Consider the following 22,103-nt stretch of genomic DNA (forward strand, 5'->3'; position numbering starts at 1 on the left):
ACAAAACTAACTTACCGCACATGTGAGTTGCTTAGCTTAGTGACTGTAATGTTAGGCTTTCCAGAACCCATAGTTTACTTTGTTTAATCCAGGTTTATTAGCATTCCAATTAAACTTATGTAGATATGTAGGGAATAGAACAAAACAAATAGATATAAGATAATAAACACAGCCAAGCGCACAGACAGTTGCGCATAACTGAGAATAGACACAGGAATCATACCTAGATATTTTAGATCCTTAATTGAAGCTGGTGGATGGTGTCTGTGAGTAGCCATTGGGGAATTGATTGATTCAATCTATCCAGATTGAGTGTATAAAGTGAATGCTGATGCGGGACTGTTTGAGGAGGGAGGGGGCAGGATGAACGACTGAGACAGGAATTGCGTCTAATTGAGGTCTCCTGTGTTGTGACATGTAATCCAGTCCATAGGATTCATTATCCTGGCAACGCTTTATTAGGGAAATTTTATTAATAAAATGACCTTAATATAATCATCTAAAGATCAATTTACTACGATAATTCAAATAAGATACATGTATTAGGATAATATTAGATCACTGTATCAATTATCTTAATATTTATTAAGATTACTTTATTAAATTCAATAACTAACTAAACCGTCAGAATATTTTCTCAGTATATTTTCTCAAGACCAAAAAAGTAATGCCTTTGATTTTGAGTCATGAGCTGAGTATTAAAATATAATATTATTGTTATTAGGCTTCCTCCTAGACACCAAAAATGTTCTCAAAGAATTAGCAGCCATTCTAAGATTACTGTTAATAATATTTATGTAATTCACACCGCCACTCCAAATGTTTACTTGGGATCCATTATCTTTAGGGCATAGCAAGTTTGCTCCACAAACTAGCTAAACCTATTTCTTTCAAAATTGGGTGTAAACACACCCCACGTGTATTATATGGAGATTTAATCAATACAATTAAGTAATTATGAAGAATCATAAATCTAATATTAGGTTTCACTTTAACTTTAATGAGAGTTATGAAGCCTAGGTGTACAGAATCTACGTCACCGCCGCTCTATAACCAAGCCTAGCCCAACCCAAGCCAATCTAACCTAATCTGACAAAAATAAGATAAAATTGTTGACTTTTATCCTTAGTGAGCCGGTCGGCCGAGCGGACAGCACGCTGGACTTGTGATCCTGTGGTCCTGGGTTCGATCCCAGGCGCCGGCGAGAAACAATGGGCAGAGTTTCTTTCACCCTATGCCCCTGTTACCTAGCAGTAAAATAGATACCTGGGTGTTAGTCAGCTGTCACGGGCTGCTTCCTGGGGGTGGAGGCCTGGTCGAGGACCAGGCCGCGGGGACACTAAAGCCCCGAAAATCATCTCAAGATCATCTCAAGATAACTCAAGATAGTGTGCACAGTGGTGTGTGATGTCGCTATGACGTCATAATCTACATGGCGGTACAGGTTTTAGACCTCGCTGGAGGAAGATAGAAATAGCCTAAGCTACTCTATCCCTCTGAGATGTATTTTATTGTCTCAATAAACGTACTTGACCTTGAACCTCACTGGAGTGAGTCCTTGGGAAGTGACTCAAGGGAGACTTACTTCTCCGTAACATTCAGGGTGTCCAACCACTTGGGCTGGACAGTAGAGCGACGGCCTCGCTTCATGCAGGACGGCGTTCAATCCCCGACCGTCCACAAGTGGCTGGGCACCATTCTTCCCTCCGTTCTATTATAAATCCTTATCCTCATCCCTTCCAAGTGATATATAGTCGTTATGGTTTTGTGCTTTCTCGTAATAATTACCCAATTAGTTTAATGGTTGTGACTCCTCATGTGTGAATGGGTGGACAGCTCCGGTTCCTGTGCTAAAGCAAACCAGTTCTCTTCATTTGCCACAACGTACACAATACGGGCAACTAAAACACACGAATGTATACCATGTATAGGACAACAGGGATTTTGGGGAGTTGCTGCTTTCATGGGACGCAAGATTCAGGCTTTTATAGGGCAAGAGATTCAGGCTTTTATAGGGCACGAGATCCAGGCTTTTATAGGGCACGAGATCCAGGCTTTTATAGGGCACGAGATCCAGGCTTTTATAGGGCACGAGATCCAGGCTTTTATAGGGCACGAGATCCAGGCTTTTATAGGGCACGAGATCCAGGCTTTTATAGGGCACGAGATCCAGGCTTTTATAGGGCACGAGATCCAGGCTTTTATAGGGCACGAGATCCAGGCTTTTATAGGGCACGAGATCCAGGCTTTTATAGGGCACGAGATCCAGGCTTTTAGAGGAAGTGCGGCAGATCATTAGAGGAAGGAGCAGACAGATCCAGTTATGAAGCTTCCGGACTGAGTCCCAGTCAAGGTCAGAATTGTTTGTTCCTAGTAAAGGGGCAGACATTAACTAGTTTATGTGACGGGTCGCTCCGCCCCCTGTGTGTGTGTGTGTGTGTGTGTGTGTGTGTGTGTGTGTGTGTGTGTGTGTGTGTGTGTGTGTGTGTGTGTGTGTGTGTGTGTGTGTGTGTGTGTGTGTGTGTGTGTGTGTGTGTGTGTGTGTGTGTGTGTGTGTGTGTGTGTGTGTGTGTGTACGTGCGCTAAACCGTTTGACAAGAACCATAATATTTCCTGGACTTTCTACTGGTTCTACTATTCATTTTACTCCAATTATTAATGCCAACAATAAAATAACATCAAATAAGGATAATAATTTAATAATAACAAGAAAATAAAATCACTGAAACAAATTTGTAATAAATTGACTGTATTTACCAGTAGTTTACCGGTACTCAGTCTCCAGAGTTACCGCTCTGGAAACTTCTCTTGATCTGTCTGTTGCCAGATCACGTGTCCCCCTCTCCCCAGTGTTGGCTGTATCATGTATCACCATCCTCCTACCCCCCCCCCAGCCAAAATGTATACAAGGTGGGGGGGGGGGGGGTCACGGCAATCATAAAAAGGTCTCTGGTGTAAGAAGCAGGTGACCTTGGGACGGTGGGGGCCAAACACCTGCCTAGCCTGACCTTGGTGGCGCTGCGGGACCATCGCCATATAGCTCTTCACGCCCTATACTGCCGCCCTATTGTAGGCCTACAATATACTAACTACCACAATCACTAACAAGCACAGCAGCTAACAAGCCAACGGTCAACGCGAAGGCAACGATCACTATTGCTCATTTCCTGCTGTTAAATAAAGTGGCAGCTGTTGAGGTGGTTTGGGAGAGGGGAGGGGGGGGGGTGGTGGGGGGGGGTTTGGCACGGGGCAAGGGGGGGGGGGGGTGAGGGGGAGGATCACCCATGAGAGGGGGCAGGGAGAGAGGGGGCAACCAGGTGGGGTGTGGAGGTTTGGGGGGGATCACCCCCTCCTCACAAAGGGGGCGGGGAGGGGTTAGGGAGCAAGGCACCGGATTTGTTTTGGTGTTTGAGCAAGGCGCCCACAGGCGTATAATTGGTGAGGGGGGGTGGGGGGGTCGAGGCACTCATGAGTGGGTGGGGGGGGAAGCTGTGGGCTGCCCCTACCTATACGTAGTCATGGTAATCATACGCAGCCCTCCAACAGCCGCTGAACTGCTGGGTACCTATTAACTGCTAGGTGAACAGGATCATTTGGTGATAGGAATCGTGCCCAAACCATTTCTGTCCCGGCCGGGAATCGAACAAATGATTCTTGATTGTGAGTCGAGAACGAAGCCAATTAAGTGTACTACAGGGAGACTTAACCATCCAGATTGGACTATACACGTAAGTATATACTGGTGGTATACTGGACAGACGGACGTTAATCCTCCTGGCAGAAACATATATTCGTTTTAGGCTATAGCCTAATCGTCTAATCACGGTCGTATGTGCTTTTTTAATCATGTTAATCGCCCAATCCGATACGATTTTAAAGGATTATTCATCTCCCAATCTGATAATTTTTGGAATATTAATCACCCAATCATACCATTTCGTAGATTGTAATGTATCCAGCCAGATCATTTTTGTAGAATATTACCCATCCAATCATACCATTTAATAAAATGCCAATCATCGAATCAGATCAGAGTTAATTGAATCCAACATCTGGTTTGCAAATATTCTGTAATAGATTGCATGGTGCAACTTCCTGGTTTATAAGCGCGCCATCATACTAGTGTGTTCAACATTATGTGTCTACATTATATTGTAACGAGAAATATGATGAATTATCATAATGTTGTGGAGGATATGAAGGGGGCGCTTTTAAAGCCCTGACACTGTAGCTCCCCTGTCCCTGGCTCCGCCCCTTTCCCTGGCACCGCCCCTTTCCCTGGCGCCGCTCCTGTCCCTGGCACCGCCCCTGTCCCTGGCACCGCCCCTTTCCCTGGCGCCGCTCCTGTCCCTGGCACTGCCCCTTTCCGTGGCACCGCCCCTTTCCCTGGCGCCGCTCCTGTCCCTGGCACCGCCCCTGTCCCTGGCACCGCCCCTTTCCCTGGCGCCGCTCCTGTCCCTGGCACCGCCCCTTTCCGTGGCACCGCCCCTTTCCCTGGCGCCGCTCCTGTCCCTGGCACCGCCCCTGTCCCTGGCACCGCCCCTTTCCCTGGCGCCGCTCCTGTCCCTGGCACCGCCCCTGTCCCTGGCACCGCCCATCTCATTAGAAATACAATTTTTAGTAAATCTGAAGTATGAGAAGAGGGAGGGAGTAGGAGAGGTACGAGGAATGAGGTGAGTGAGAGAACAAGCAGCAGTGGGTGAGAGGTGAGTGAGAGAACAAGCAGCAGTGGGTGAGAGGTGAGTGAGAGAACAAGCAGCAGTGGGTGAGAGGTGAGTGAGAGAACAAGCAGCAGTGGGTGAGAGGTGAGTGAGAGAACAAGCAGCAGTGGGTGAGAGGTGAGTGAGAGAACAAGCAGCAGTGGGTGAGAGGTGAGTGAGAGAACAAGCAGCAGTGGGTGAGAGGTGAGTGAGAGAACAAGCAGCAGTGGGTGAGAGGTGAGTGAGAGAACAAGCAGCAGTGGGTGAGAGGTGAGTGAGAGAACAAGCAGCAGTGGGTGAGAGGTGAGTGAGAGAACAAGCAGCAGTGGGTGAGAGGTGAGTGAGAGAACAAGCAGCAGTGGGTGAGAGGTGAGTGAGAGAACAAGCAGCAGTGGGTGAGAGGTGAGTGAGAGAACAAGCAGCAGTGGGTGAGAGGTGAGTGAGAGAACAAGCAGCAGTGGGTGAGAGGTGAGTAAGGTTAGAGATAACTAACCTTTGCGAGCCAGGGCGGGGTAGACTCAGCTCCCGGGGGCGCCGCCGCCACCACATCCTGGTGTAGGTTTTATTTTTATTGTATTATTATTATTATTCTGCCACAGACGTGGCCACACATTTACAGTGCTAACCAGCATATATACATTTTCTTCTGTCCTCCATGGGCAGAGTTAGAGATCTGTTAAACATATAGTTCAGTGGTTTATTGAACAATCAAAAGTATGATGATACTTTTCAAGACGCTAGTGCTCTCTAGAGTGGAGTACTGCTGCACAATGACAGCCCCTTTCAAAGCTGGAGAAATTGCTGACCTAGAGAGCGTGCAGAGATCCTTTACTGCTAGAATCCACTCAGTAAAACATCTAAATTACTGGGACCGACTAAAGAGCCTAAATCTGTATTCCCTTGAACGCAGGCGGGAGAGATACATATTAATCTATACGTGGAAAATAGTAGAGGGGCTGGTCCCAAACCTGCACACAGAAATAACATCACATGAGACCAGGAGGCATGGCAGGATGTGCAGAATACCCCCGTTGAAAAGCAGAGGTGCAACAGAGTTCTCTGAGAGAGAACTCTATCAACATCAGAGGCCCGAGACTGTTCAACACGCTTCCACTACACATAAGGGACATAACTGGCCGACCCCTCACAGTGTTCAAGAGAGAAACTTGACAAACACCTCCAAAGCATACCTGATCAACCAGGCTGTGACTCATACATCAAGCTGCGAGCAGCCGCGTCCAACAGCCTGGTTGACCAGTCCAGCAACCAGGAGGCCTGGTCGACGACCGGGCCGCGGGGTCGCTAAGCCCCGGAATCACCTCAAGGTAACCTCAAGGTAAGGTGATTGCAGTGCTTTTAAAATGACAATCTTACCAACAAACAGCCACCAGTCCTCCTGTTTAGATAGTACCTATTGTGACAGTCGTCCATAGAGTTCGTACGTTCTTAGCTTTTAGATAGTAGTGTACTGACTAGTAAGAAATTCTTTTAAAATAAATGAAACTAAAACACAAACATAACTATTCCTAGGCCTAGTATAGCACACATATGTACTATACTAGGCCTCAGATATCATGTATTAGGCCTAGGAAGGTTAGGTTAGGTTAGTTTAGTTTGTCAAAGCAACACAAGTCAAAAATTGTTTTCCTGTTTGTCCAACTCAATAGTTCCGATTTCTACTTTCTAATTTCGTTTTACATCGGTATATATGTATTATGGTCCTCATGGTATATATATATATATATATATATATATATATATATATATATATATATATATATATATATATATATATATATATATATATATATATATATATTATTAAATATGACCGAAAAAGTAAGATTAATAATTCTAACACGAATTTTCTCAATCTATCGTACATTACGCTTCACTGTTGGAGGTAAATCAAAAACCAATTCTCCAAAATTCATTTTTATTTCTAGTCTGACGCGACACGGGCGCGTTTCGTAAAACTTATTACATTTTCAAAGACTTTAGTTCACAAATACACAACTGATTAGAACTTACGTATCTCCGATTTTATATCTACATTTGAGTGAGGTGGGAGGGGTGATGTGGCATTAACACAAGACAGAACAAGAGGGGATATTAATAGGGTATTAAAAGTATCAACACAAGACAGAACACAAACAATGGGTATTGAATAGAAGTATTTGTAGAAAGCCTATTGGTCCATATTTCTTGATGCTTCTATATTGGAGCGGAGTCTTGAGGTGGGTAGAATATAGTTGTGCAATAATTGGCTGTTGATTGCTGGTGTTGACTTCTTGATGTGTAGTGCCTCGCAAACGTCAAGCCGCCTGCTATCGCTGTATCTATCGATGATTTCTGTGTTGTTTACTAGGATTTCTCTGGCGATGGTTTGGTTGTGGGAAGAGATTATATGTTCCTTAATGGAGCCCTGTTGCTTATGCATCGTTAAACGCCTAGAAAGAGATGTTGTTGTCTTGCCTATATACTGGGTTTTTTGGAGCTTACAGTCCCCAAGTGGGCATTTGAAGGCATAGACGACGTTAGTCTCTTTTAAAGCGTTCTGTTTTTTTTCTGGAGAGTTTCTCATGAGAAGGCTGGCCGTTTTTCTGGTTTTATAGTAAATCGTCAGTTGTATGTAGGATACAACTGACGATTTACTATAAAACCAGAAAAACGGCCAGCCTTCTCATGAGAAACTCTCCAGACAAAAAACAGAACGCTTTAAAAGAGACTAACGTCGTCTATGCCTTCAAATGCCCACTTGGGGACTGTAAGCTCCAAAAAACCCAGTATATAGGCAAGACAACATCTCTTTCTAGGCGTTTAACGATGCATAAGCAACAGGGCTCCATTAAGGAACATATAGTCTCTTCCCACAACCAAACCATCGCCAGAGAAATCCTAGTAAACAACACAGAAATCATCGATAGATACAGCGATAGCAGGTGGCTTGACGTTTGCGAGGCACTACACATCAAGAAGTCAACACCAGCAATCAACAGCCAATTATTGCACAACTATATTCTACCCACCTCAAGACTCCGCTCCAATATAGAAGCATCAAGAAATATGGACCAATAGGCTTTCTACAAACACTTCTATTCAATACCCATTGTTTGTGTTCTGTCTTGTGTTGATACTTTTAATACCCTATTAATATCCCCTCTTGTTCTGTCTTGTGTTAATGCCACATCACCCCTCCCACCTCACTCAAATGTAGATATAAAATCGGAGATACGTAAGTTCTAATCAGTTGTGTATTTGTGAACTAAAGTCTTTGAAAATGTAATAAGTTTTACGAAACGCGCCCGTGTCGCGTCAGACTAGAAATAAAAATGAATTTTGGAGAATTGATTTTTGATTTACCTCCAACAGTGAAGCGTAATGTACGAAAGATTGAGAAAATTCGTGTTAGAATTATTAATCTTACTTTTTCGGTCATATTTAATAATATATGTCTACAGGAAAGACTGCTACCAAAATATACTAATATATATATATATATATATATATATATATATATATATATATATATATATATATATATATATATATATATATATATATATATATATATATATATATATACTATGGTCCTCATGGTATATATATACTACGGTCCTCATGGTATATATATACTACGGTCCTCATGGTATATATACTATGGTGGTCATAGTTACTATAAGTACTACCACAACAGGAGGATGGGCTGCCAAACATAAACACACAGATTTACGTCTGTCCAACATGAGTAGTGTTCGAGGTGTCTTTTGACATAATGTCATTAACGCGTGTTTACAAAGGTGTGTTTCCTGGGGTGGACGCCGGCGAGGACGCCAGCCTGGGAATGGGGCGTTGTCTAGCTCACCTGCCTGTGCGTCTGGGGGTTGTGCTTCAACTCTTGGCTTCTGTCTTCTCTATACTACTTCTTGTCACATTGATCCACTTTGGGTATTCAAGTTTCATCAATGACAAACCAGCCTGTCTTCTTAAGGTTTCCCAACGTCAAGAAACTGTCGTACTAAAGCGACTTATCCTTATCTATCAGAGGACCCAAAGCAGAAAACGAGACAGTATGTCAATTTCGCGAGCCACTACCATTTTCTAGTACGAAATTTGTTGGCCTTAGGTAGAGTGTACGTCAAAATGCGACGTTCTATTAGGAGGACAGGTTGGACAAACAGTCTGTTACTGTCCTGTCAGTAAACCTGGCAATCATGTATGTCGCTATCATATTCTGATTCGTCGAACCAAAAGTACCTTGGCGACATGTTTCTTCCTCAAAATTTAACTTATAAAGCGTCTCTTTAACCCCTGGGTCAAAACAACCTGAGAATAAAGACCTGTTGGGCCTTTCCTAGCTTTGTTTTGTGTTTCTTTAGGTAGGGGGTTCCATGCCGGGGCAGCATACTTAATAATAAGTCTCACAAAGGATGATATGAACAGCGCTCGGAAAGGAATTTTGTCCAAGTTCTTGAAGGACAAGCTGAGGTTTGCCAGTATGGCGTACGCTGCACTCGTTATCATGCTGATGTGTGCCACTGGTGACAGGTCTCCAGTTACGGTCACTCCTAAGTCGTTTTCTTTTTCAGAAGTTGGAAGTTGATCTCCCTTCATCCTGTCCTGTATATGAGGTCTTCTAGTTCCATCTCTTATCCTCATAGCCTTGCATTTTTATGGTTAACGTCTAGTAGCCAACTTTCAGACCATCTCTGGAGATTGTTTAGATCATCTATCTAACACAGTGCAGTTACAAACCCATTAAGATTTCAACTTAGATTCAACAGAGCAGAAGTTGTTAAACACATGAGACAAAATCTTACTGAAGCGACCATACGAGTCATAAATACTCATACTCCGCCTAAGTAAAACAAAAACAAGCAACACTTAGTGGAGCAGCCAGAGGCTTAGGGCCCGCGCAGGAATATCCCTGAAAAAAAAACCCTCTCTCCAGTCTGATAGCTCACTTATTATCTCTCCTCAAGCTGTCCTCCTCTGTCTTAATTCTTCTTATAATTTTGGGATCGTCAGCAAACATTGAGAGGAATGAGTCTATACCCTCCGGGAGATCATTTACGTATATCAGAAACAGGATAGGTTCGAGTACAGAGCCCTGTGAGACTCCACTGGTGACTGAGGTCTCACCCCCCCTCACTGTAATTCTCTGCTTCCTATTGCTTAGGTACTCCCTTATCCACTGGAGCACCTTACCAGTCACTCCTGCCTGTCTCTCCAGCTTATGTACCAGCCTCTTATGGGGTACTGTGTCAAAGGCTTTCCGACACTCCAAGAAAATGCCGTCTGCCCAGCCTTCTCTTTCTTGCTTAATCTTTGTCACCTGGTCGTAGGATTCTATTTAGCCTGTAAGGCAAGATTTACCCTCCCTGAGCCCATGTTGATGGGTTGTCACGAAGTCCCTTCTCTCCAGGTGTGTTACCAGGTTTTTTCTCACGATCTTCTCCATCACCTTGCATGGTATATAAATCAAGGACACTGGCCTGTAATTCAGTGCCTCTTGCTTGTCGCCCTTTTTGTATATTGGGACCACATTCGCCGTCTTCTATATTTCTGGTAGGTCTTCTGTCTCCTGTGACCTACTATACACTATGGAGAGTGGCAAGCAAAGTGCCTCTGCACACTCTTTCAGTACCCATGGTGAGATCCCATCTGGACCAACAGCCTTTCCAACATCCAGATCCAGCAGGTGTCTCTTGACCTCCTCTCTCGTAATTTCGAACCCTTCCAAGGCCGCCTGGTTTACTTGCCTTTCTCCTAGCACAGTGACCTCACCTTGTTCTATTGTGAAGACCTCCTGGAACCTCTTGTTAAGTTCTTCACACACCTCTTTGTCATTCTCTGTATATCTGTCCTCGCCTGTTCTAAGTTTCATTACCTGTTCTTTCACTGATGTTTTCTTCCTGGTGTGACTATGGAGCAGCTTTGGTTCGGTCTTGGCTTTATTTATTTATTTATTTATTTATTTATGCATATACAAGAATGTACATAAGGAATGTGAGGATACAAATATGGTAATTACAGTCTTGTAAAGCCACTAGCACGCGCAGCGTTTCGGGATTTGACAAAAACAAAAACAAAACTTTGTTTGCTATATCATTTTCATAATTTTTCTCTGCTTCTCTTCTCACCCTAACATACTCATTCGTGGTTCTCTGGTATCTCTCTCTGCTTTCTGGTGTTCTGTTATTCCGGAAGTAAGTAAGTAAGTAATTATCAAAAGAAGGCACCAAACCGGGAAGGCTATGTAGCACCAACAAATACGCAAAATAATCAGAGGGCACTAAATATCACCAAGGATGCCAATACGAGAACAAAAACGCATAAGGCGAACGATATCAAAAGTATCCGAGTCACCAAGAATTCTATCGAGGGACAGGTGACCGCGAGGGGCGGTCGGAAAGCAAGACACACGCTCGTCCTGGAAGTCAGGACATTCAAGAAGGACATGCACGACCGTAAGAGGGACAATGCAACTAGGACAATAAGGGGCAGGGCGGCGCTCCATCAAGTGACCATGGGTTAAGCGAGTATGGCCAATACGCAACCTCGCCAGAGCTGTTTCCCACCTCCGGTTACGGTGGAAGGAGGACGGCCACGAGGAAACACAACATTTAAGAGTACGTAGCTTGTTACCAGTAACAGACAACCAAGAAGCCTGCCAATGGGTAAGGACTGAGGAATGGATAACCGGGTAAAAGTCGGAATACGGAATGCCTTTACGAGATGGGACAAGAGCGGACAGCTTCCTTGGCAGCAGCATCCACACGCTCATTTAAAGACACACCAATATGGCTGGGAACCCAACAAAACTCAACCGACTTAAATTTACTGTGAACGAGAAACAGCCAATGCTGGATCTCGACAACTACTGGATGAACCGGATTAAAGGACCCGAGAGCCATGAGGGCACTACGAGAGTCAACAACAACTACAAAGGAAGACTGACAACGAGAAAGCAGGAGACGAAGAGCATAGAGAATAGCATAAAGTTCCGCTGTAAAGATGCTAGTCTCCGGAGGCAAGCGACACATATAAGTGCGATCAGGAAAAACAACAGAGTAGCCAACACCGTCCGCTGACTTAGACCCATCGGTGAAGACAGAAACGGAGCGGGAGTGAGAAGAAAAGTGCTCGAGGAAAAGGCGTTTTAGAACCGTAGGAGGGGTAAAAGCTTTAGTGATACGGGTCAAGGATGTACAAAACCTCGGAAGAGGGACCCTCCACGGGGGCAAAGAAGGAACAACACGAGGAGAAACATCAGAAATACGAACGGAAAGAGAATCCTGTAGACGAGATAACCGGACAGAAAGAGGGAGGTGGTGAAGAGAAACAGGAGCCGCAGGAGGGGTAAAAGTTAAAGCACAACAGAGGCGAGAGGAAGGATGTTGCAAGGACCCCGCAAGATAGCGAAGACAGTAGCGATCACGGCGGTCCTGGAGAGACAGGAAGCCAGTGTCAACATACAAGCTAAGGATGGGAGACGAACGAAAGGCACCAGAACTGAGGCGCAACCCAGTATGGTGCAAAGCATCAAGACGGCGAAGAGTAGAAGGAGAAGCAGACGAGTATGCAGGGCAACCATAATCGAGCTTAGACAGGACGAGAGAGGAATGTAAAGCAAGGAGAGTGCGCCTATCTGCCCCCCAAGAAGTATGGGACAAGACCCAAAGGAGGGTAAGGGCCTTAGAGCACTCAACACGGAGGTAAGAGATATGGGGAGACCAAGACAAACGAGTGTCAAGGAATAACCCCAAAAGCTTCGCGGAATCTTTGTATTCAAGGGGATGACCATAAAGTGACAAAGAGGGACGAAGAACAACCCGTTTCCGCGTAAAAGTCATGGCACAAGTCTTAGAAGTAGAGAACTTGAAGCCATGATCTGTGGCCCAAGACGACACGGCATCAATTGCAAGTTGAAGCCGGCGTTGAAGGAGAGGCGAATCATCACCCTGACAACAAAGGGTAAGATCATCGACATAGAGAGTGGAGAAGACACCAGAAGGAAGAGAGGAAAGAAGACCATTGAGGGCAACCAGAAAAAGAGTAGTGCTCAGAACACTACCCTGGGGCACACCTTCGTATTGCTGAAAAGAGGGAGAGAGAGCGGTACCAAGGCGCACCCGAAAGGAACGACGAGAGAGGAAGCTGCGGAGAAAGAGAGGGAGATGACCACGAAGGCCAAAAGAATGAAGTTGAGATAGGATATGATAACGCCAAGTGGTGTCGTAAGCCTTTTCCAGGTCAAAAAGGACGGCAACAACGGAGGTCTTCGTAGCAAAAGCAGTGCGAATATAGACCTCCAAGTTCACCAGGACATCTGTCGTGCTGAGGCACTTGCGGAAACCAAATTGGGAAGGGGAGAGGAGGTGATGGTGTTCCAGGAACCACATCAGACGAACGTTAACCATACGTTCAAAGAGTTTGCAGACACAACTTGTGAGAGCAATAGGGCGAAAGTCCTTAGGGGAAGTACCCAGAGACCCCGGTTTGCGAACAGGGAGGACAATGGCATCGAGCCAGTCCTCAGGGACTGACGACGACTCCCAGATCCGATTATACAGACTCAGTAAATACTGAGACGTGCTCGGAGGGAGATGGCGAAGCATCTCATAATGAATACCATCGGAGCCCGCCGCCGTAGAACCGCAGAGGGCCAGGGCAGAACGAAGTTCAGAGAGAGAGAAGGGATCATTATAGGGAAGCTGAAGATGAGTGCAGAAATCTAAAGGACGAGACTCAAGGACAGGTTTACGAAGAAGGAAAGATTGGGGAAGATGAAGACCAGAGCTAACAGAAGAAAAGTGGGAACCCAGTTCGGAAGCGACCTGCAACGGATCCGCCACAAGAGTATCATGGAGGTGAAGGACCGGTGAAACATCGGGAACGAACTTACCCGCTATCTTGCGGATACGCTTCCAGATCTGGGCCAGAGGGGTTTCGGACGTAATTGTGGAGACATAAGATGCCCAACATTCACATTTAGCCGTACGGATGGCCCTACGGGCCACCGCACTCGCTTTCCGAAAAAAAAGAAAAGAATCGGTCGTCTGCCTACGGCGGTGCCTCTTCCAGGCTGCACGCTTACAGCGGACAGCCCGAGCACAGTCCGCATTCCACCAGGGAACGCACTTCCGCGGACCCCGAGAGGAAGAGCGAGGAATAGAGCGGAGGGCAGCGTTGAAGACAGTGTCATGAAAAAGGAGGAGAGCGTGAGAGAGAGGCAGAAGGGAGAGGTCAGAGAGAGCAGCACTGAGGGTAAATAGGGTCCAGTCTGCCTTAGCAAACTGCCACCTAGGGAAAGAGAGGGAAGGGCGAAAAGAGAAAAAGGAAACAAGGATGGGGAAATGATCACTTCCATGGAGGTCATCAAGAACCTGCCACGTGAAATCTAAGTAAAGAGAAGAAGAGCAGAGAGAAAGATCAAGACAAGAAAGGGTGCGAGTCCGAGAGTCCAAATGAGTGGGCTCACCAGAATTCAGAAGAGACAGGGAAGAAGAGAGGAGAAACGGCTCAAGGAGGCGACCCCGGGTATTCGTCAGAACGTCACCCCAAAGGGAATGACGACAATTGAAGTCACCCAGCAGGAGCACAGGCTCCGGCAAGGAGTCTAGGAGGTGTCTCAAATCAGGAAGAGAGAGCGGGACACTCGGGGGGAGATAAATGGAACAAACTGTGTACCATTTCCCCACAAAGATACGAGCAGCAGAACAATGGAGAGGCGAAGGAAAAAGTAAAGGAACAAAGGGAACATCAGCACGAATCAAGAGAGCAGAAGAATTAGAAGCCCCAGCAATGGCTGGGGGGGGGGGGAGAGAAAGGAATAGCCACGAAAACGACCAGGACGAGCACCAAGCATTGGCTCCTGGAGACAGACACAAAGGGGCGAAAACCGCGAAATCAGAAGTTGGAGTTCGAGGAAATTGGCGTAATAACCTCGAACGTTCCATTGAAGAATGGACAACGACGAGAAGAGAAAGGACAAAACCAGAGAACAAGGAAGAAACCAAGGTGAAAGAGCAATAGAGCACGTTAAAGAATATCAGGGTCGGGATCAGGGTCAGCAAAGTCAGGGTTAGGGGGCATGGGTAAACTGAGCAAAGACGGAGGGAAGGAAACGGGAGAACAGATCAGAGGTGGGCGGGCGGGGTCCAGAGGAGGAGGAGGAGGAGGAAGAGGAGGAGACAACGGAGAGGAGCAGTCAAGGACAGCAGCAGGAAGAGGGGGAGTAGAAAGAGGGGAGCGCACCCCAGCAAGAGCAGCAACCGAAAGGGAAGCAGGGGCCAAAGAAACCTCCATAGCAGGAACAGGGGGCGCAATCACTGAAACGGGAGGGGAAGGAGCAACAGAACCAGACGTAGGAGCTGAGGAAGAAAGCGAAGCCTTCTTACCCGCCGGGGAAGAGGAAGGAGAGGAGCCAGGCTTACGCTTCTGACTTAAAGAGACCGGTGTCCCAGCAACTACGTACCGGACAACGGATTCTAGTGTCTCAACAGGAGAAGCCGAACGAGAGCACACACGACGGCCGCTAGGAGAGCGATGGACATCCGCCCGCACCGACAGGCGGTGGGGAGAGCTGATAGATGGAGGAAGAGGATGGGAAGGAGGATCGGAGGGGGACGAGGAAGAAGACACAGGAGACACGACAGACCGGGTAGGAAGGGGAACCCCGGACAGAGGACCAGGAGGAGGATCCTTCGGGAGAGAACCCAAAGGAACAGAGGAGGGGGCAGTGGGCGCATCAGGGTCCAAGGCCCGGAAACGGTTGTGAGTCTGAGGAAGGCGGGAAGGACGAGGAGAGGAAGAGCGCAACACGCGAGCATAAGAGATATTAGCATAAGGCGGGAGCCGGCGAACCTGGCGTATCGCCTCAGGAAAAGATAAACGCTCCCGGTGCTTCAAGTTGAGGACGGCTGCCTCAAGCTTGTAATGGAAACACGCACGGGAGAAGGTAGGATGGGCCTCACCGCAGTTGAGGCAACAAGCCTGGGGAGAAGTGTACTCCGACTTAGAGTGACCTACGCCACCACACAAAGGACAGAGAGAGACAGTCCCGGAGCAGCGGAGGGCACCATGCCCAAACCTCCAGCACTTGTTGCAGAGCCGAGGAGAAGGAATGTACTCCTGGACAGAGCACCTGGCACCAGCAAGAATGACAGAGGGTGGAAGGGTCCTACCATCAAAAGTAATTTTCACAACCCGGAGGGGTTGACGGCGACTACCACGAGGGGGACGAGTAAACGTGTCCACCTGGAGAATAGAATGGCCCTGGGCAGCAAAGATATGTCGAATATCGTCGTGGCAGTCGCGCAGGTCCCCTACACCGGTCGCAACATGGGGCGGGAGCAAAATAGTGCCAACACTGGCATTCAACTGAGCGTTCTTCGAGACCCGAACAGGGGTCTCGCCAAGGCAGGATAAGGCAGCCAAGCAGGAAGCAGCATCCTGAGAAGGAGCAGCAACAACACGTGTACCGAGACGAGTGGGGTTGAAAGTAATGGAGGCATCCACGGAATCAACGAGATGGCGATGGAGGGAGAAATCGTCAGGAGGCGCAGAATCAAGAGGGAGGAGATTAAAATATTTGGCCCACGAAGCGGGACCAAACAAGGCTTGATAGGTAGCAGAACTGGAAGGAATTGAGCGAGGGCGGCCGTGACGAGGACGGCGGTGAGAACCCCCAGAGAGAGAGGGGTTAAAAGGCGCAGTAGTTACAACTAGAGAAGGAGCCGCGCCAGGGGACGAGGTAGTCACCACTGGGGGCCTGGGGCTCGACCCAACCACAGAGGAGGGAGGGGAGCCAGGGAAAGGAGTCAAAGAGGCCAAAGGAGGAGCAAGGTCGGGGCCCAATGCAGCAGAGGCTACAGAGCCCGGTCTTCCAATACGGACCGACTCGGGGGCTCGGTCGCCCACCCCACGAGCCTGAGAAGGTACACCAGAAGCAGCCGAAACAGGGGTTATCATCATTACGAAAAGAAGAATTCATTCACGAATGTGCCCCCACACCCACCATGGAGCCACAATTAGAGGCAGGACACCCAACAAGAAGCTATCGCCGATCTTGCCGGGGCCTCCTAGGGGTGCGTCGTGAGTATACGCCCCACAAACGCCACCTTAAGAAACCAACAGTCCGTCGAGATCGGGTTCAGTGACGAAAGGGGGATTGACAATAAAAGGTTCCCCTCGCTCTCGACGTCGGGTACTACAGTTCTACGGGTGCAAGAGTATGCCTTCTCAAGCACCCGGGCGTCAAAATAGAAGAAGTCCAAGGGAAGAACCAGAACGAGCAAAAGGTCGGCAGGAAATGGCAAGCAGATAGGAGAAGAGGGGGGAGAAAAACGAAACAGAAGGAAAAGGAAAAGATGCCCAGCAGAATTGGAGAGGACGGCAGCAGGAGCACAAGGCTAGAAAAGGACAGAGGACTGTCCCAAGGAGCATCACACTCTGGCAGCCATCCACTAAGCCCCCACACGGCGACAACGAGCTGAGCGGGGAGGGAGTGTTATTCCAGAAGTTCCTCCACACTCTTTTGTTCAGTCCCTTTGCTTCCATACATGCCCTATTATACCATGGATTCTTCTGTTGCTTCTCGGATTTTTCCCTTTAGGCCGGGATGAACCTGTTTACTGCCTCCTGACACTTTTGGGTGATATAGTCCATCATATCTTCTACAGACTTAGCTCTGAGGTCTGTGTCCCAAGGTCACAGTCACAAGGTTTCCCTTAGGAAACTTCTCATCTGTTCATAATTCCCCTTTCGGTATGCCAGCCGTTTGTTTCCTAGTTCTTGTTTGGGGGAGATAATTCCTAGCTCTACCAGGTACTCAAAGCTCAATACACTGTGATCACTCATTCCCAAGGGGGCTTCCAACTTAACTTTCCTTATATCCGACTCATTTAGGGTAAATATCAGATCGAGCATGGCTGGTTTATCTTCTCTCATTCTTGTTGGTTCCTTGATGTGCTGGCTTAGAAAGTGTCTTGTTGCCACGTCCAGCAGCTCAGCTCTCCATGTTTCTGGTCCCTCCATGCAGGTCTCTGTTCTCCCAATCTATCTTCCCGTGGTTGATGTCTCCTATGATTAGTAGTCCAGATCCATTCCTGCTAGCAACAGAAGCTGCTCTCTGTATTAAGTTAATGGTGGCCATTTTGTTTCTATCATATTTCTGTCTGGGTCTTCTCTCATTTGGTGGTGGATTATATATGACTACGACTATAATTTTTTGTCCTCCAGTTGTTATGGTACCTGTTATGCAGTCTCTGAAACCTTCACACCCCTGAATAACCATCTCCTCAAAATCCCAGCCTTTTCTTACCATCAGAGCTACACCACCACCACCTCTTCCTTCTCTCTCTTTCCTCATAACATAATAGTCCTGTGGGAACACTGCATTTGTTATGGTTTTCATTAGCTTTGTTTCTGTGAGTGCTATTATGTCTGGATTTTCTTCTAGTACCCATTCTCCAAGTTCATTTGCTTTATTTGTAATTCCATCTATGTTAGTGTATATTGCTTTGAGGTTCACTTTCTTCTGTCCCTACTCAAATCGCCTCCTTGGTGATTGGTGAGTGTTCTGCTGGTGGGTGAAGCTGTTCCATAGGTGTAAGGATTTGTGAGGGTGGATAACAGGGTCTCAGAGGATACTGGGGTGAGGGGTGGGGGGTCAAGTTAAGGGGGGGGACAGGAAGTGTATGGGATGAAGGGGGAGGGAGGCCAGGAAGGAAAAGGGGGCAGGGGGGGACATGGCAGGAGGAGGGGAGGGGTAGCAGGGTGGGAATGGGGTGTGGGTAGAGGGAGAGTGTTGGGAGAATGGGGTGTTGGGAGCTGTGATTTCCTGGTTTTCCCCTCTCGCCCTGCACTTCTTCCTTGCTTCTGCTGCCACGGCTCTCTCCTCCCTCGTCATGTCTCTCTGGAGGAATATTTTTTTAATTCTCCCACATATTGCAGGTGGCTCTTCCTTGTTAGAATCTTTTCCTTTGTGTTCTCGTTTGCAAACACTATCTTCAACACACGGACTCGGTCTTTGTTGTACCATCCTAGCCTGAAAACCTTCTCAATGCTATGCTCAGCCCCTTCCATCTTTAGTGACTTCAGTATTTCATTCACTGCCGCTTTGTCCTTATCATTCCACTCTGTCCTATTGGAGCCTTCCTGTTCTTTAATTCCCACAGCTACCACTGATCTTTTTCTTTCCAGCAGCTGGCTAGTGGAGCGTGCCGCTTCCTGTGAGGTGGCTGCTTTCATGGCTACCTTTATCACTGTGGACATTACTTCAGAGTTTTTTTTTTAGCATTTCTGCAAATGTTGCTTTTATAGTGGCATTCTCTTCCAATACACTATTTCCACCTTCTCCCTGGATGATCATCTGAGTCTCAGCATCAATACTGTTTTCTTTGAGGGTTCTAATCTGCTGCTGTCAGCTCTCTTTTCAGGTTGCTTATTTCATTCTTCATTTCCGGTATCATTCCCTGCATCTCACTCTTGATATCCTCCAAAAACTAGGCGAACATTTCCTTCATTTCATCACTTTGACTTTTCCCTGTACCCCCTGTTACCTCTGGCTATCATGCTTGCCCCTGTTCCTGTCATGCCGTGATAGGATTTCAGGAGGAGGGCAAGCGGAGTGAGAGAGAGAGAGAGAGAGAGAGAGAGAGAGAGAGAGAGAGACAGAGAGAGACAGAGAGAGAGAGAGAGAGAGAGAGAGAGAGAGACAGAGAGAGACAGAGAGAGAGAGAGAGAGAGAGAGAGAGAGAGAGAGAGAGAGAGAGAGAGAGAGAGAGAGAGAGAGAGAGAGAGAGAGAGAGAGAGAGAGAGAGAGAGTGGGTGGGAGAGAGGGGTGAGAGTGGGATGAGAGAGAGGGGTGAGAGAGTGGGGTGAGAGAGAGGGGTGAGAGAGTGGGGAGTGGAGAGGGGTGAGAGAGTGAAGTGGAAATAGTGGAATAGGAGTGGAAGGGAGGGGCTGTGCTTAGGAGGAGGGGGGGGGGAAGGTTTGAAGAGTGTTAGGGCATGGAATTCTGGGGGAGGGGGGATAAGGGGTATAGTTGGTCAACAGGGCCAGAAAAGTGAGCTAGACAGATAGGGAGATAGGAAGAGACATAGGGAGGAGGGTGGTACAGAGGGGAGGGGGGGGGTCAAGAGAGATGAAGAGAGAGGGAGAGAGTGTGTGTGTGTGTGTGTGTGTGTGTGTGTGTGTGTGTGTGTGTGTGTGTGTGTGTGTGTGTGTGTGTATGTGTGTGTGTCTGTGTGTGTGTGTGTGTGTGTGTGTGTGTGTGTGTGTGTGTGTGTGTGTGTGTGTGTGTGTGTGTCTGTGTGTGTGTGTGTGTATGTGTGTGTGTGTGTGGTCAGGCAAGGGGTGTGTGAGTGCGAGGGCGTTTGTATACAGGGGAGGATGGGAGGGAGTCTTGGGAGGTCTTGGGAGGTGTGGGAAGTTAGTGGGATGGGTGAACGGTCACCAGGGTAGATAAGATAGAGGATAGATAAGATCAATAGTCACTAGTGTGTATGTGTGTTTGTGCGAGTGCATGTGCATGCGTATTTGTGTGTGTTTGTAGGGGGGAGGATGCGTGGGAAACTTGGCGGAGATGGTCACTTCAGGTCAGTTGTAGGAGGGAGTCGGAGTGGGGGACGAGGGAATGTTTTGGGTTAGTGAGATGGGGGGTAAGAGAGGGGGTGAAGTATGAGTGTTTGGGGCCTTATCACCTTTCCACAAAAGTGTTAATCCTTTCTACCCTGACCGAACGTTTGTGTGTGTGTGTGTGTGTGTGTGTGTGTGTGTGTGTGTGTGTGTGTGAGTGCGTGTGTGTGTCACGAAAGCCCCATTAGTGTCAATTAACATCTACCCAGAATGAGCCACTTTGAGATTTTAAATATATATGATGTACTGAACAAGAATTTGATAATATTTTACCTCACTCTGTACACCTGAATAATTGACCAGAGAGGGTACCTACCCGTCAGCCTCTCGCTCTCACGACTAGATGAATACGGACGATGTCTTGATGACGGTGTGCCGCCGTCGTCTCCCACGTGGTGATTCACTAAGTTCCAGTAGATTGATGATGGCGGTTCTTCTCTAACACAAAGCTCTGGAGTCAGTCACTGTATCGTTGTGTCTGTTATGTTACCGTTCACTAATTTACTGTCCCACTGTTCACTATAGATCCCTAGGCACCAATATGTAAACAAAAAGCCTCGTGGCCCTCCCACGTGGCCTGCGTTGAAGATTGTTCACTGTTTTACACAAAGTTCTAGTGATAGCACTGTACTTTTTTCTTTCCTATTCGCGGTTATACACTTAGTGATACTCTAGATCTGTGATCTGACCCTGTAGCCTTAATAATCCCGAGAATATTTAAGATATTCGTAGAACGCGACCTTCCTGCTACCCGCTGCGGCTGCCTGGACTCGACTCGTGTGTGTGTGTGTGTGTGTGTGTGTGTGTGTGTGTGTGTGTGTGTGTGTGTGTGTGTGTGTGTACTCACCTAATTGTACTCACCTAATTGTGCTTGCGGGGGTTGAGCTTTGGCTCTTTGGTCCCGCCTCTCAACTGTCAATCAACTGGTGTACAGATTCCTGAGTCTACTGAGCTCTATCATATCTACATTTGAAACTGTGTATGGAGTCAGCCTCCACCACATCACTTCCTAGTGCATTCCATTTATTAACTACTCTGACACTGAAAAAATTCTTTCTAACGTCTCTGTGGCTCATCTGGGTACTAAGTTTCCACCTGTGTCCCCTTGTTCGTGTCCCACCCGTGCTGAAGAGTTTGTCTTTGTCCACCCTGTCAATTCCCCTGAGAATTTTGTAGGTGGTTATCATGTCTCCCCTTACTCTTCTGTTTTCCAGGGATGTGAGGTTCAGCTCCTTTAGCCTTTCCTCGTAGCTCAATCCTCTCAGTTCCGGGACGAGCCTGGCGGCATACCGCTGAATCTTCTCTAACTTTGTCTTGTGTTTAACTAGGTATGGACTCCAGGCTGGAGCTGCATACTCCAGGATTGGTCTTACATAAGTGGTATACAGGGTTCTGAAAGATTCCTTACACAAGTTTCTGAAGGCAGTTCTTATGTTGGCCAGTCTAGCATATGTCGCTGATGATATTCTTGATGATATGATGATGATGTGTGTGTGTGTGTGTGTGTGTGTGTGTGTGTGTGTGTGTGTGTGTGTGTGTGTGTGTGTGTGTGTGTGTGTGTGTGTGTGTGTGTGTGTGTGTGTGTGTGTGTGTGTGTGTGTGTGTGTGTGTGTGTGTGTGTGTGTGTGTGTGTGTGTAATTACCTAAGTGTAGTTACAGGATGAGAGCTATGCTCGTGGTGTCCCGTCTTCCCAGCTCTCTTTGTCATATAACGCTTTGAAACTACTGACGGTCTTGGCCTCCACCACCTTCTCACCT

Source organism: Procambarus clarkii, chromosome 63, assembly GCF_040958095.1.
Source record: "Procambarus clarkii isolate CNS0578487 chromosome 63, FALCON_Pclarkii_2.0, whole genome shotgun sequence".
NCBI lineage: Eukaryota > Metazoa > Arthropoda > Malacostraca > Decapoda > Cambaridae > Procambarus > Procambarus clarkii.